The following is a 14,698-nucleotide window of genomic DNA, read 5'->3' as shown; positions in this document are numbered from 1 at the left end:
TACTTCTTCTGAGTTCAAAGGCTCTGCTTCTTAGGCTACTGGACATTATTAGCTCCAGAGGGTTCGATCACTTGGTGCGCCTAGCTGCTTTTTCCCGGCGCCGCGCCGTCAACCCCCTCACAGAAGCCAGAAGAAAGAAGCCGGGTGAGTATAGAGAAGATCAGAAGACTTCAGTGACGGCAGAAGACTTCAGTAATGAGGTACCGCGCCATGCTCCCACACACACTTCCAACGGCACTTGCTGTGCGCAGGGGGGGCGCCCTGGGCAGCATGTTACTGGAGGTTACAACTGGCAGAATATATATATTATAAGTGCCTAGGCACAAAATATAGCCCCCGCCAGTATAAATATTTGAATTTTGAGCGGGACTACAGCGCGCCGGTGAGGGGGCGTGGCTTAGCCCTCACAGCTTCCAAACGCCATTTTCTCTTCACAGGCTGCAGAGACACTGGCCCGGACTTCCACCCTCCTGAACAAGTAACAGGGAGCAAAACGGGGGGGGGGGGGGGGGTGCACAGTAATTTGGTGCTTTTAACCCTTTTATAATAACAGCGCAGACATTTGAGGCAGTGTATATTTGCTCTCAGTACTGGAATAGGCGCTGGGGTGTGAGCTGGTAAACTCCCTCTGTGTTTCTCTGACAGGCTTCCCTGTGGGTCTGTCCCCTATAGCCAGTGTGTTTGTTCATGTCGGTACGTGTGTGTCGACATGTCTGAGGCTGAGTGCTCCTCCCCGGAGGAAGTTGCAGGGGGGGGGGAGATGAGCTGGGAGTGACTGTCGTCACCGCCGACTGCTGATTGGGTGAATATGTTGAGTACATTGAATGCAAATGTGGCGTTATTGACGAAAATACTGGATACAAGGGTTTGTTTGTATAAGGGAAAAAAGCCTGAGGTGACGTTTCCCCCCTCTCATGAACTGAACGCTCTTTGTGAAAAAGCTTGGGAATCTACTGACAAAAGGTGGCAGATTCCCAAGAGAATTCTAATGGCATATCCTTTTCCCTCTGACGACAGGAAAAGTGGGAGTCATCTCCCAATGTGGACAAGGCTGTATCACGACTGTCCAAGAACGTGGCGCTTCCGTCTCCTGACACTGCTGCCCTTAAGGACCCTGCGGATCGTAAGCAGGAAACGACCTTAAAATCCATTTATGTCACTACGGGTGCACTGCTCAGACCTGCCGTGGCGTCGGCATGGGTGAGTAGTGCTATTGGTAAGTGGGCAGATAATTTGGCATCTGACATGGATACCCTGGATTCTTTTGACTCTCGGTTATATTAGTGACGCGGCAGCTTACCTAAAGGATGCGGCGAGGGATATTGGACTCTTGGGATCAAGGGCCAATGCCATGGCAGTCTCAGCCAGGAGAGCGCTGTGGATTCATCAATGGTATGCTGATGCCGACTCTAAGAAAGCTATGGAAGCTCTCCCATATAAAGTTAGTGTCTTGTTTGGTGACGGCCTCGCTGACCTGGTATCTACGGCTACAGTGGGTAAGTCATCCTTTCTTCCTTATGTTCCTGCACAGCAGAAAAAGACACCCCATTATCAGATGCAGTCCTTTCGGCCTAATAAATACAAAAAAGGAAGAGGGTCGTCCTTCCTTGCCTCAAAAGGTAGAGGAAGGGGAAAAAGGTCACCTGCTGTGTCAGGCTCCCAGGACCAGAAGTCCTCCCCGGCGTCTGCCAAGTCCACTGCATGACACTGGGGCTCCTCTACGGGAGGCCGTACTGGTGGGGGCGCATCTCCGACTCTTCAGTCAGGTCTGGTTTCACTCGGACCTGGATCCTTGGGTGGTAGACATAGTGTCCCAAGGGTACAAACTGGAGTTTCAGGAGGTGCCCCCCCACCGATTTTTCAAATCAGCCGTGCCAGTTTCTATCCCAGAAAGGGAAGTAGTGAGTGCTGCGATACAAAAGCTGTGTCAACAGCGTGTCATTGTCACGGTGCCCCCGTCTTAACGGGGAGAAGGGTTTTATTCGAGCCTCTTTGTCGTACCAAAGCCGGACAGCTCGGTCAGACCTATCCTGAACCTAAAATCCCTCAATCTGTATTTGAAAACTTTCAAGTTCAAGATGGAGTCTCTTCGAGCAGTGATCTCCAGTCTGGAAGGGGGGGATTTTATGGCGTCAGTCGACATGAAAGATGCCTGCTTACATGTCCCAATATATACTCCACATCAAGCTTTTCTAAGGTTTGCGGTGCAGGATTGTCATTACCAATTTCAGAGATTGCCGTTTGGTCTTTCCACGGCCCCGAGGGTCTTCACCAAAGTAATGGCGGAAATGATGGTACTTCTATGCAAGCAGGGTGTCACAATTATCCCGTACGATCTCCTGATAAAGGCGAGATCAAAGGAGCAGTTGCTAAGAAACGTGGCACTCTCCCTGAAAATTCTGCAACAACAGGGTTGGATTCTAAATTTGCCAAAGTCACAGTTGGTTCCGACAACTCGGCTGTCTTTCTTGGGCATGATCCTGGACACGGAACTGCAGAGAGTATTTCTCCCGGCGGAAAAAGCTCTGGAAATCCAGACCATGGTCAAGGAGATTCTAAAACCGGCAAGAGTATCGATTCATCAATGCACTCGGGTGCTGGGGAAGATGGTTGCAGCTTACGAAGCCATTCCGTTTGGCAGGTTTCATGCCTGGGTATTTCAGTGGGACCTGTTGGACAAGTGGTCCGGGTTTCACCTCCACATGCTCCGGAAAATAAGTCTATTTTCCAGGACCAGAATATCTCTCCTGTGGTGGCTTCAAAGTTCTCATCTCCTAGAGCAGGGCTGGCCAAACCGGTCCTCGAGATCTACCAACAGTTCGCATTTTCCAGACCACCTAGCTGGTGCACAGGTGTAGTCATTACTAATTAAGATGTGATGCATTCATTCCAAACTGACAATTCTACAGATCTCCAGGAAACCTGGAAAACATGAACTGTTGTTAGATCTCGAGGACCGGTTTGGCCAGCCCTGTCCTAGAGGGATGCAGGTTCGGGATCCAGGATTGGGTCCTGGTGACCATGGATGCAAGTCTCCGAGGCTGGGGAGCGGTCACACAAGGAAGAAATTTCCAGGGAAAATGGTCAAGCCAGGAAGCTTGTCTGCACATAAACGTTCTGGAATTAAGAGCCATCTACAACGGCCTTCTGCAAGTGGAACACTTTCTGCGAGGTCTACCTGTCCTGATTCTGTCTTTCAACGTAACAGCGGTGGCGTACATAAACCGCCAGGGCGGAACAAGGAGCAGAGCGGCGATGGCGGAGGCCACAAAAGTTCTCCGCTGGGCGGAAAAGCATGTAAGCGCTCTATCAGTGGTCTTCCTTCTGGGCGTGGACAACTGGGAAGCAGACTTCCTCAGCAGACACGATCTCCATCCAGGAGAGTGGGGTCTTTATCAAGAGGTCTTTGCAGAAGTGACAAGTCGGGGAATTCCTCAAATAGACATGATGGCGTCTCGCTTCAACAAGAAGCTTCAGAGATATTGTTCCAGGTCAAGGGACCCACAAGCCAGTGCAGTGGATGCCCTGGTAACTCCGTGGGTGTTTCAGTCGGTATATGTGTTCCCTCCACTTCCACTCATTCCAAAAGTGTTGAGGATCGTAAGAAGAACAAGGGTTCAGGCGATACTCATCGTTCCAGATTGGCCACGGAGGGCCTGGTATCCGGATCTTCAGGAATTACTCATAGAAGATCCCTGGCCTCTTCCTCTCAGAGAGGATCTGTTACAGCAGGGGCTGTGCGTCTTCCAGGACTTAGCGCGGCTGCTTTTCACTGCGTGGAGTTTGAACGCCAAATCCTAGCTCGAAAGGGTATTCCCGGGGAAGTCATCCCCACTCGTCTTAAGGCTAGAAAGGAGGTCACGGCGAAGCATTATCACCGAATTTGGAGAAAGTATGTCTCTTGGTGTGAAGCCAAGAAGGCTCCTATGGAGGAGTTTCAGCTGGGTCGTTTCCTCCATTTTTTGCAGGCAGGCGTGGATGCAGGCCTGAAATTAGGTTCCATTAAGGTGCAGATTTCGGCTTTGTCTATTTTCTTTCAAAAAGAATTGGCCGCCCTTCCAGAGGTTCAGACTTTCGTGAAGGGGGTGCTGCACATCCATCCTCCGTTTGTGCCACCCGTGGCACCGTGGGATCTTGACGTGGTGTTACAATTTCTTATGTCTCACTGGTTTGATCCTTTGCGGAAGGTTGAGTTGAAGTTTCTCACTTGGAAAGTGGTCATGCTTTTGGTCTTGGCGTCCGCAAGACGGATGTCGGAGTTGGCGACTTTGTCTCACAAGAGCCCCTATTTTATTTTCCATGTGGATAGAGCGGAATTGAGGACTCGTCAACAATTTCTGCCGAAGGTGGTTTCTTCGTTTCACATAAATCAGCCTATTCTGGTGCCTGTGGCTACGGATGCCGTGGCTGTGTCAAAATCTCTCGATGTGGTGAGAGCTTTGAAAATTTATGTTGCCAGAACGGCTCCGATTAGGAATCAGAAGCTCTGTTTGTCCTATATGCTCCCAACAAGATTGGGGCTCCTGCTTCCAAGCAGACGATTGCACGCTGGATCTGTAATACGATTCGGCATGCTCATTCTACGGCTGGATTGCCGTTGCCGAAGTCAGTGAAGGCCCATTCTACCAGGAAAGTGGGCTCATCTTGGGCGGCTGCCCGAGGAGTCTTGGCGCTTCAACTTTGCCGAGCAGCTACGTGGTCGGGTTCAAACACTTTTGCTAAGTTCTACAAGTTTGATACCCTGGCTGATGAGGACCTCATGTTTGCTCAATCGGTGCTGCAGAGTCGTCCGCACTCTCCCGCACGGTCTGGAGCTTTGGTATAGACCCCATGGTCCTTTTGGAGTCCCCAGCATCCTCTAGGACGTAATAGAAAATAGGATTTTAATACCTACCGGTAAATCCTTTTCTTCTAGTCCGTAGAGGATGCTGGGCGCCCGTCCCAGTGCGTACTGTTATTTGCAGTTGTATTGATAGTCATTGCTTCTGTTACACGAAGGTTTGAATCGGTTATGTTCAGCTTGTTGCTGTTTTTAGTTCATGCTGTTAACTGGTGTTGCTTAAAAGCCATGTTGTACGGTGTATTGTGGTGTGAGCTGGTGTATGTCTCACCCTTGGTTAACAAAAATCCTTTTCCTCGAAATGTCCGTCTCCCTGGGCACAGTTCCTATAACTGAAGTCTGGAGGAGGGGCATAGAGGGAGGAGCCAGTTCACACCCATTCAAAGTCTTATAGTGTGCTCATGTCTCCTGCGGATCCCATCTATACCCCATGGTCCTTTTGGAGTCCCCAGCATCCTCTACGGACTAGGAGAAAAGGATTTACAGGTAGGTATTAAAATCCTATTTTCACAACTTAATTGAAAAAAAAACAGCAATCACACAAATAGAAAATAAACATAATGACAATCGTTCCATGCAAGATAGAGAAAGAAGGTAATTCACCTGATATCTCTATCACTGTTGAAAACTCGACTTCCTACCCTACCCCACACGCTCGCTGCCTAGGTGTTATCCTTGACTCTGATCTGTCCTTTGTTTCCCACATTCAATCTGTCTCAAGATCATGTTACATACATCTAAGAAACATATCCAAAACATGACCATATCTTATACAATACACTGCTAAAACTCTAATCCACGCTCTCATTATCTCCCGCATTGATTATTGCAATAGTCTCCTAACTGGTCTTCCCAAAACGAGACTCTCACCACTACAATCCATTCTGAATGCAGCGGCGAGGCTAATTTCCTCGCTAGACGTTCATCGTCTGCAGATCCACTCTGTCAGTCCCTCCATTGGTTACCTGTACTCTACCGCATTCAATATAAAATACTTTTACTCACACACAAGGCCATTAATCAAACTACACCAACGTACATCACTTCGCTTATCTCAAAATATCTCCCAACCCGACCTCTTCGCTCTTCACAACACCTGCGTCTCTCATCCACACTCATTACTCGCTCCCACTCACGATTGCAGGACTTTCATCAGGCTGCACCCACTCTGTGGAATGCCCTACCACACACAATGGGGGTAATTCCAAGTTGATCGCAGCAGGATTTTTGTTAGCAGTTGGGCAAAACCATGTGCACTGCAGGGGAGGCAGATTTAACATGTGCAGAGAGAGTTAGATTTGGGTGGGGTGTGTTCAATATGCAATCTAATTTGCAGTGTAAAAATAAAGCAACCAGTATTTACCCTACACAGAAACAAAATAACCCACCCAAATCTAACTCTTTCTGCACATGTTATATCTGCCTCCCCTGCAGTCCACATGGTTTTGCCCAACTGCTAACAAAATTCCTGCTGCGATCAACTTGGAATTACCCCCAATAAGACTCTCCTCTAGTCTCCATACCATCAAGCGTTCCCTGAAAACTCACCTCTTTAGGCAAGCATATCAAATTCCAGAACCGCCCACATAACTTTCATAAACCTTCCTATCAAATTGCATCCACTCTGTACAGTCCACACATATCCTCACATGTCTTCTCATTCTATGCAATAGATAGCACCTTTCCTTGTGTACACATGCGTATTTCTCTATAGATTGTAAGCTTGCGAGCAGGGCCTTCCTACCTCTGACTGTTTGTTATCACCCAGTTTGTTATTGTTATTTCAAATTGTAAAGCGCAACGGAATTTGCTGCGCTATATAAGAAACTGTTAATAAATAAATAAGGTAGACATAATTTTGGAAATTAACTTTCAGAGACATATAAAATAATCCTGGTAATCATTTTAATAACTATGAGAGCCTTGAGGAGACTCAGCAATTGGATATGACTTTAGAAGGACAGCGGCAGCATGCTGGATCTCTATTCTGCCAGGTTCTGGAATAGACACTGATCCTCTTTCTTTTTATACTCTGCAGTGAAGTGACCAACAATGGTTACTGGAAGCTCTATTAACACTGCTACAGCTCAAGTGGACATCATTAGCCTGCAGATCTGAATCATTTCTAATGATTAAGAAGGAGACCTGGTAAAAGTTGTATTAGTTACAAAAGTTTTTCAAACCAATTCAGAAACATAATGTGTGATAGAATTTCAATGTTTGACATTGCATACTAGACAGGTACTATCACCAGGGTTGTTCTTCACAATACACAGGCTTTTTTTATTTTACTAATGAGGAAGCTATGCAACTTTGAAAATAAAACACAAAATCTGACACTGTGTAATTTGGTAATCCTTGAAGTAAGTGGTTGATGTAACCTGTTCTGTGCTGTTGAACGGGTGTGGTATAATAGATCTACAGGCTTTAGACCATCAATAGTTCGATCCTATTTGGTCGACATCCAGTAGATCGAGAGGGTCAAAAGGTCAACATGGAGGTGGTTGACATATGTTTTTTCATCACCTACTACCACAATTAGTTTAAACGTATCCGCTCCACACGCTTTGTCCAAGGTGCCTCACTCCACTCCGCGCCACGTGTTACTGTTCCCAGTCGCAGTCCACATGGATGGTAAATCAAGAAAAAGTTGAAAAAAAAATGAATAAAAAAACAAAACTAAAGTCTTTTGAAGCTGTCGTCCTTTTGTACCTGTCAACCATACACACAGTTGACCTTTTACATGTCGACCTACTATTGACTGTCTTACTATGCACTGTATGGTATCCGGACTCCAGGTCGACAACAAAAAGGTCGACACTCCTTAGGTCGACATGGACAAAGGGTCAACAGGAACAAGGTCGACATGGAAAAAGGTTGACATGAGTTTTTCACAGTTTTTTTTTCTTTTTTGGAACCCTTTCATACTTAACGATCCACGTGGACTTCGATTGCAATGGTAATCTGTGCCGAGCGAAGCGAAGGCACCATGCCCGAAGCATGGCGAGTGAAGCGGTGCACTAATTGGGGTTCCCGGTCACTCTACGAAGAAAACGATACCAAAAAAACATAAAAAACTCATGTCGACCTTTTTCCATGTCGACCTTGTTCCTGTCGACCTTTTGTCCATGTCGACCTAAGGTGTGTCGACCAATTGACGTTGACCTAAGGTGTGTCGACCTTTTTGTTGTCGACCTGGAGTCCCAGACCCGCACTGTATATCCAATGACCGGAACCCCTGTTGGACATGGTTGCTCATACTAAGTTCTTAAAACACCCTAAGGTTCCGATCTTTAAGGGATTATTATGCTTGTGCACAGATGGCATGATCAGACTGACTGAGTTACTAATTTAGTCACCTGTGCTTAAGCATGGCTATCCTTAAAACCTGTACTGTTAGGTAACTTAAAGACTGAGCTTGGAAGCCACTGCTGTGGATAAGAAGGTAAAGTAATGAATAAATAATTATTTCCAATCTACTTTTATTAATTAAAATGGAATTGCAAAAGAAAGAAATGTATACATCTGTGTATACAGCCAGAGGGAAAGCACTTACAGTAGATCGCAGAAAACCTCTTTATCTATAAATGACAATTGAACATTGCTGATAAACCATGTTCAGGCAGAAGAGTAACTGAGACTTTCACTCTCTAGGGAGTAACGCAGACACGGTACTGACAGAATCTCTGATCATAGTGCTGCTGCATGATCAGGAATTAAGACTTCTGGTGGAAGGCATCCATTTCTGTAGGCTTTAGTGTAATATGTGCACTTCAGGAAGCCTACTGCATATATAACAAAAAAAGGTGGATGTTAGAGAGTAACATACTGTAAGGGTTTGACGGAATGAAAGTGCAGGGTGTGCTGTAGTGTCTGTGTCTTCAAATTCCAGTCACTTTACCTGGGGAGTCAAACACAATGTCAATATTGGGTTTTTTCTGTGCATCTGTCTTAAATTGCTCTGCAAATGCGTCCAGAGTCCATGACATTGAGAGACAAAGGTCCTGAGAGGTGACAGGGAGGTGGCTTTGCGGACCCACATAGGTAGTCCGTCTTCTGGGTATGTTATGGCAGTGTCGCTAAAGTGGCTGCGAACTGAGATGTATTATTATTTACATTGATTGCCATACTCTGACAGAGCACCTGCACCTAACATGAGCCTGGGGCAAATTCCTTGGTGTGACTGATGGTTATATTTAAAGACTCACCAAGTGGGATTGCAGCATCTAAAGATGCTCAAAATGGGCCTCTTAGTCCTTGCACATTCAGACATTGTATACCTGGGAAGGGCTCGTAGCGGTAGTTGTAAACACTGATGCAGACACGGATGCTGCAGCATCCAGCTCAGAAATGAGCCCTAAATTAGCAAATTCCCCAAATGTGTCAGTTGTATGTAATATAAGGACATCCGTGTTCATATAGAAGTGCTTCCACGGAGACTGTCCCTAAATTGTGAGGTGGGTGGCTTTCTGGTGAGTCGCCACTACAGCCATGTCTGCACAGTGTGTTTCTGTAATGATTTTATATTATGCTACATGTATCTCGCTCAGATTTAATAGCCAGAAGCCAGGTTTTCTAAAACCTCACCTTCATGGATTGTTTTGACAGCAGAAGTCACACCTTCCAAGAAAAGGTGAATTTCAGGGCATTCCCTTCAATTGTCTAAGAGCGCCCCTGTAGCCCCATTGCAGCTCCAGCATGTATCGGAAGTGCCTGGGTACATTTTAGGAGACCAGGATGTTGTTACTATCTAGTGAACACCTTATATTCGGTTGATAGTTCAGAAATGTGTAGGTGAAAAAATGCTGGGATGGTGTAGAGACTTAGATGAAAGAGATACAGGCGGACATGATAGCGACTCATTAAATAACGAGTCAAACATACTAGTATAAATATAATCCTTTTCATTCATTGCTTGAACCTACTCTTATTAAATATAAAATAGTTCATAAATATAAATAAATGCAATAAAACATAGGTGCACCAATAAGAATAAACCATTCACAGGGGGAGATTTAATTGTTTGAAAAGTCAGTTGAGTGTGTGTTTTTTCCTATCTAATAGACAGGGGGGAAAAACAGACACCCAACCGACTTTTCAAACATTTGAATTCCCCCCACAGTATCCATTGTCAAAGTAGCATACTCATCACAAAAATCTGCAAAGGTAGAGACATAAAAAGTTGTGCTATACAGCTGCTATTAATGTCACAATGCCAATCAATAACTCAGACTGTCATTGTTTAAATACTCCCTGCATGTGAGTTTGTATCAGTCTTTGTGCCCTTCAGATGTTGCATTTGATATTGTGGAAAGTCACCTAAACAAGAATCTCAAGAGCTAACCGCTCACAGAGTAGTGAGTGAAGCCTCCATATAGTTAAAGGGTCTTGTGGCTCGTTTGGCTGAACAGCAATTATAAAGTAAGTAAGTTTGAGATCGATTTAAAATAGTCCTTTCATCAGCGGTAGGAAGATCATAACGAGGACTGTACAGTATCTTGAATACAGCGGTCACCATCAGTGGCAGGTTATGCAGTGGAAGAGCTGCATTCTGGACACTAGCTTTTCTTTTAATGTTTACTTCATTATTTGGCTATTCTTAAATGTTGGGGGAATATTTATCATAAAATTATGTAGAAACAGTAGTTCTGCATAATGTTATGTATTGTTGCTATGAACTAATAGACTAATGCAGGAGGTTTCAGGGAAATCTGGAAAAGACTGCTTAACTCTGCATATCACAGTCCCCATTATTAGCAATGGGAACTGTGGTCTAACCCCCATGTACAAAACTCTGAAAACTGATGTTTCTGTAGTTTTGCCCCATTGGTTTATGCAGTATGATCCCTCTCCCACAGCCTTATTCCGGCTCCTTAATCTGATGCTGTGCGTATGCCACACAAATTTGGGCGGGTGAACAATTCACCGGCAGTTGAATTCCCTCATTAATGCACTACTAATCATAAATAAAATAAACTTTGTTTCTCCTTCATCCATTAGGGGACACTGGAGAATCTTTACAGTCTGGTATAGAATGGGTGCTAACTGGGAGCTGGCACTTTAAATTTAGAAAGTGTTAGCAGCTCCTCCCCCTCCCCACCCCTCATTCAGTCCAGTCTTAGAATTGTGCCCGAGGGAGCTGGTCATGCTGTGGCTCTTCTCTCAGGGCTTTTTTGTGAAAGAAGGTTTGTTTTTTTTGTTTTTTTAAATCGACAATAGAAAATCATGAGGAACGACAGGCAGCTACTGCCTCCTGCCTGTCTGCACCATTGGAGCTGCCAGCGAGGTCCTGTCACAGCTGTGTGCAGCTTGCGCCAGGCCCTCCGGCTATAGAGACCACCGTCTCTGGGGTAGACCGGATGCCGCTGCGTGTGGCGCATTGGGGTCCCCCACAGCCACACCACCATCGGGCCAGCACAGGCAGCGGGTGATATTAAAAGGCGGTTTAGAGTTAGCAGGGCGCTCTCCGTTTTAAAAACGGGTGCCATTGCGGAGGGGACAGAGCTTAACTTCGGAGTCTGCTCCTTGCTCCCAGCTGCCCCAGCACTTCCTAATGCACTGCTGGAGTGGAGTCTTGGCTTGGCAGACATCTTGCTGAGCACATGTTAACATTGCTGCTGACTGCGATGATCACTGCATTTGTGCAACGCTGAGACTGAGACTTCAGCCTACCCCAGGGACTTGTGAGTTGTACAGTGGGGTTTTTAGGCTGGTGGGAGAACTTTTACAGCACCAGTGTCTGGGTTTCAAACACCAGGGGGGAATGTAATAGGGTGTGAGAATCAGAAAGTGAGAGATTTTCAGAGATTTCTCTAGTTTTTTTAAAGTGGCAATCATTTACATGGCAAAATAAACCTGGTAAATGATTGCCACTTTAAAAAAAACAAAAAAACTAGGAGAAATTTCCCCAAATTTCTCTCACTTTCTGATTCTCACACCCTATTACATTTTCCCCCAGGTAATTGTTAAACTGTAAAGGGAAGTACACACGGGGAGAGATGTGTGCTGAGCGATCTGTCACAAGCCACTCAGCACGCATCTGTCCCCCCCCCCCCCTCTGCTTAGCACAGTGCGATGTCACAGTGCGATGTGTGCTGAGCGAGGGAAAGGGGGGGGGGCGCTCATTTCACCCAGCGGGTGCATGCAGGCCAATCTAGCACTGGTGATAGCGACGCGCGGGGTCCGCACATCGCTATCATTTTGGGGCATACACACGAGAGATCCGTGCTTAAGAACTAAGCAATCTAGTCAGATTGCTTAGATTTTAACAACAGATCTCTCCATGTGTACCCCCTTTAGCCTAGTGCTGCTGCATTGCATATTAGCATTCATTAGGGCTGGTGTCGCAATCCTTCCCTAATTGCCCTCTCTCCTACCTTATCTCTCTCTCTCTCTTTCTCTGTCTCTTTTTCATTATCACTGTCCATTCCTACTGCTGTGTGGATTGTTTGTCAGTGTGTTTACCATGGCTGGAAAGGGTACAGCCAAGAAATCACAGAAAGCTTTTACTTGTAAAAAATGTGCAGCTAAGTTTACACAGGGACAATCAGAGCTCCCTGTTTTGTGATGCATGTGATTCAGAGCAACAAGCTCACAGTTCTCCACAGGCGCCAGAGCCTCCAACATGGACAGCACAACTCACATATGTGATGTCACACCTGTCGGCTGAGCCGGCTTCCTCCCGCAAAGACAGAGAGGCTTCCAGACTTCAACAGTCTGCCATTTTACCGGAGCCTGAACCTTCTTGGGCTCGGTCTCTGACAAAATCATTGGAGGGGCTCACCAGGGTCATGGTTCCGTCAAAGACTTTAACCTAGAGGGACTCGCCCCAGGTTTCTACAAAGAGACCCCTGCCGGCAGTATTGCTGTCACAGGGCTCTGAAGACGAGGAAATCTCTCTTTTAGAGGAACGGGAATTCCCACAATCTGAGGAGGAACAGGTCCCGGATCAGCCGGAACCTGTGCCCAGGGGATAGAGGCGCTTATCTTAGCTGTATGTCAGGTGTTAAAATTAGAGGGGAAAAAGTCAGGAGCCTTCCCAACCGTCTTTCTATGGGAAGAAGCAAAAATTGGCTTCCACATTTCCAGTATTTCCAGACCTGAATGCACACACGGCCACAGCTTGGAGAAACCCAGATTAAAAATTTCAGGTGTCTTGTAAGCTTTTATCCTCTTACCCTTTTCCTACAGAAAATAGGAAATTGTATGAAACTCCCCCTACAGTGGACCCCTTTGTGTCTCGACTGTCTAAGAAAACTGTACTGCCGGTACCTGGGGCTACATCCCTAAAGGAACCGTCAGACAGAAAATTGGAAAACACCCTCAAGTCTATTTATACGGCTGCAGGCGGATTCTGCGTCTTGCGATGGTAGGTTGCTGGGTCAACAAGGCGGTTGAAGCCTGTCCAGAACAGTTATTGGCAGGATTGCAGAATAGCCTCCATGTGGAGGATCTTATCCCCTTAGCAGACCACATCAGAGAAATGGCCGCCTACCTAGGTGAGGCGTCCAAGGAGGTATGCACTCTAGGCTCAAAGGACTTCGGCCTTGGCAATATCAGCATGCAGAGCACTGTGGCTAAGACAGTGGCAGGGTGATGCCAAATCAAAACGAGCGGCGGAGGCTCTTCCTTTTGCAGGGGAGGTACTGTTTGGCCCATAAGTAGCCAACTGAATTTCCCAGGCAACAGAAGGTAAGTCCACTTATCTACCTTCAGCTCCCTCTGCTGCTCACAGATCTTATTCAAGACCGTGCGTACACCTAGCAGATTCAGAGGCTGCTCCAGAGGTGGGGCCTCAATTTCTAGAGGTCGTGGAAAAAACGCAACATTGTCCGAACACAAGGATAATACACCCGACACCAAACCCAGTGCATGACGGGTTTCCTTCCCACATTGGGGATAACCTAAAAGATTTCCAGTAAGTGTGGATGGAGTTCCATCCAGATGCATGGGTCCGGGACCTTATCACTCACGGTTACAAGATGTACTTCCAACTTCATCCGCCGCCATGGTTCTTTACAACAGGTTTGTCAGTTTCCGCAGACAGAACGTGATACAGTAAGCTGTAGACACTCCTGACCGCAAGAGTGTTGATATTGGTCCCCACACACCAGAAAAAAAAGGGGTTTTACTCCAGTTTGTTGTTGGTGCCAAAGCCGGATGGCTTGGTCAGGCTTATTTTGAACTTAAAGTCTCTCGATCCTTTTTTGAGAGTATTCAAGTTCAAGATGGAATCTCTTCAGTCCGTCATTATAGGCTGGGAGGCATAGGAGTTCTTGCTGTCTTTAGACATCAAAGACACTTATCTGCACATACCTATCTTGCCACCTCACCAGGCGTTTCTCTGATTTGCCATACGGGACTCACATTTTCAATTTCAGGCTTGCCTTTCGGTCTGTCCTTGGCCCCCAGATTGTTCACAAAGGTCATGGCGGTTATGATGTCACACCTTGAGCACAAAGGAGAGCCAATCATCACTTATCTGGATAAGGCACCTTCCAAGGACAGATTGCTACAGGACATTGTGTCGACCCACAGCCTCCTGATACATCACGGTTGAATACTGACTTTCTCAAAGTCTCATCTGCAACCAACGCAGAGACTTCAGTTTCTTGGGATGATTCTAAACACTGTGCTCCAGAAGGTCTTTTTCCCTCCTGAAAAAGCAGCTTCCATTCAAGAAATGGTACAACTGGTTCTTCAACATCGAAGGGTCTCTGAACACCTGTGTATTCGTTTACTTGGGAAGATGATGGCAGCCTCCAAAGCCATTCAATACGGCTGCTTTAAATCCAGACCATTTCAACTGGATCTCCTCTCTCAATGGTTGAGATCGCACCTGTTCTTGCATCAACAGGT

This window comes from Pseudophryne corroboree, chromosome 7, assembly GCF_028390025.1.
Source record: "Pseudophryne corroboree isolate aPseCor3 chromosome 7, aPseCor3.hap2, whole genome shotgun sequence".
Lineage (NCBI taxonomy): Eukaryota > Metazoa > Chordata > Amphibia > Anura > Myobatrachidae > Pseudophryne > Pseudophryne corroboree.
This window is presented reverse-complemented; position numbering follows the sequence as displayed.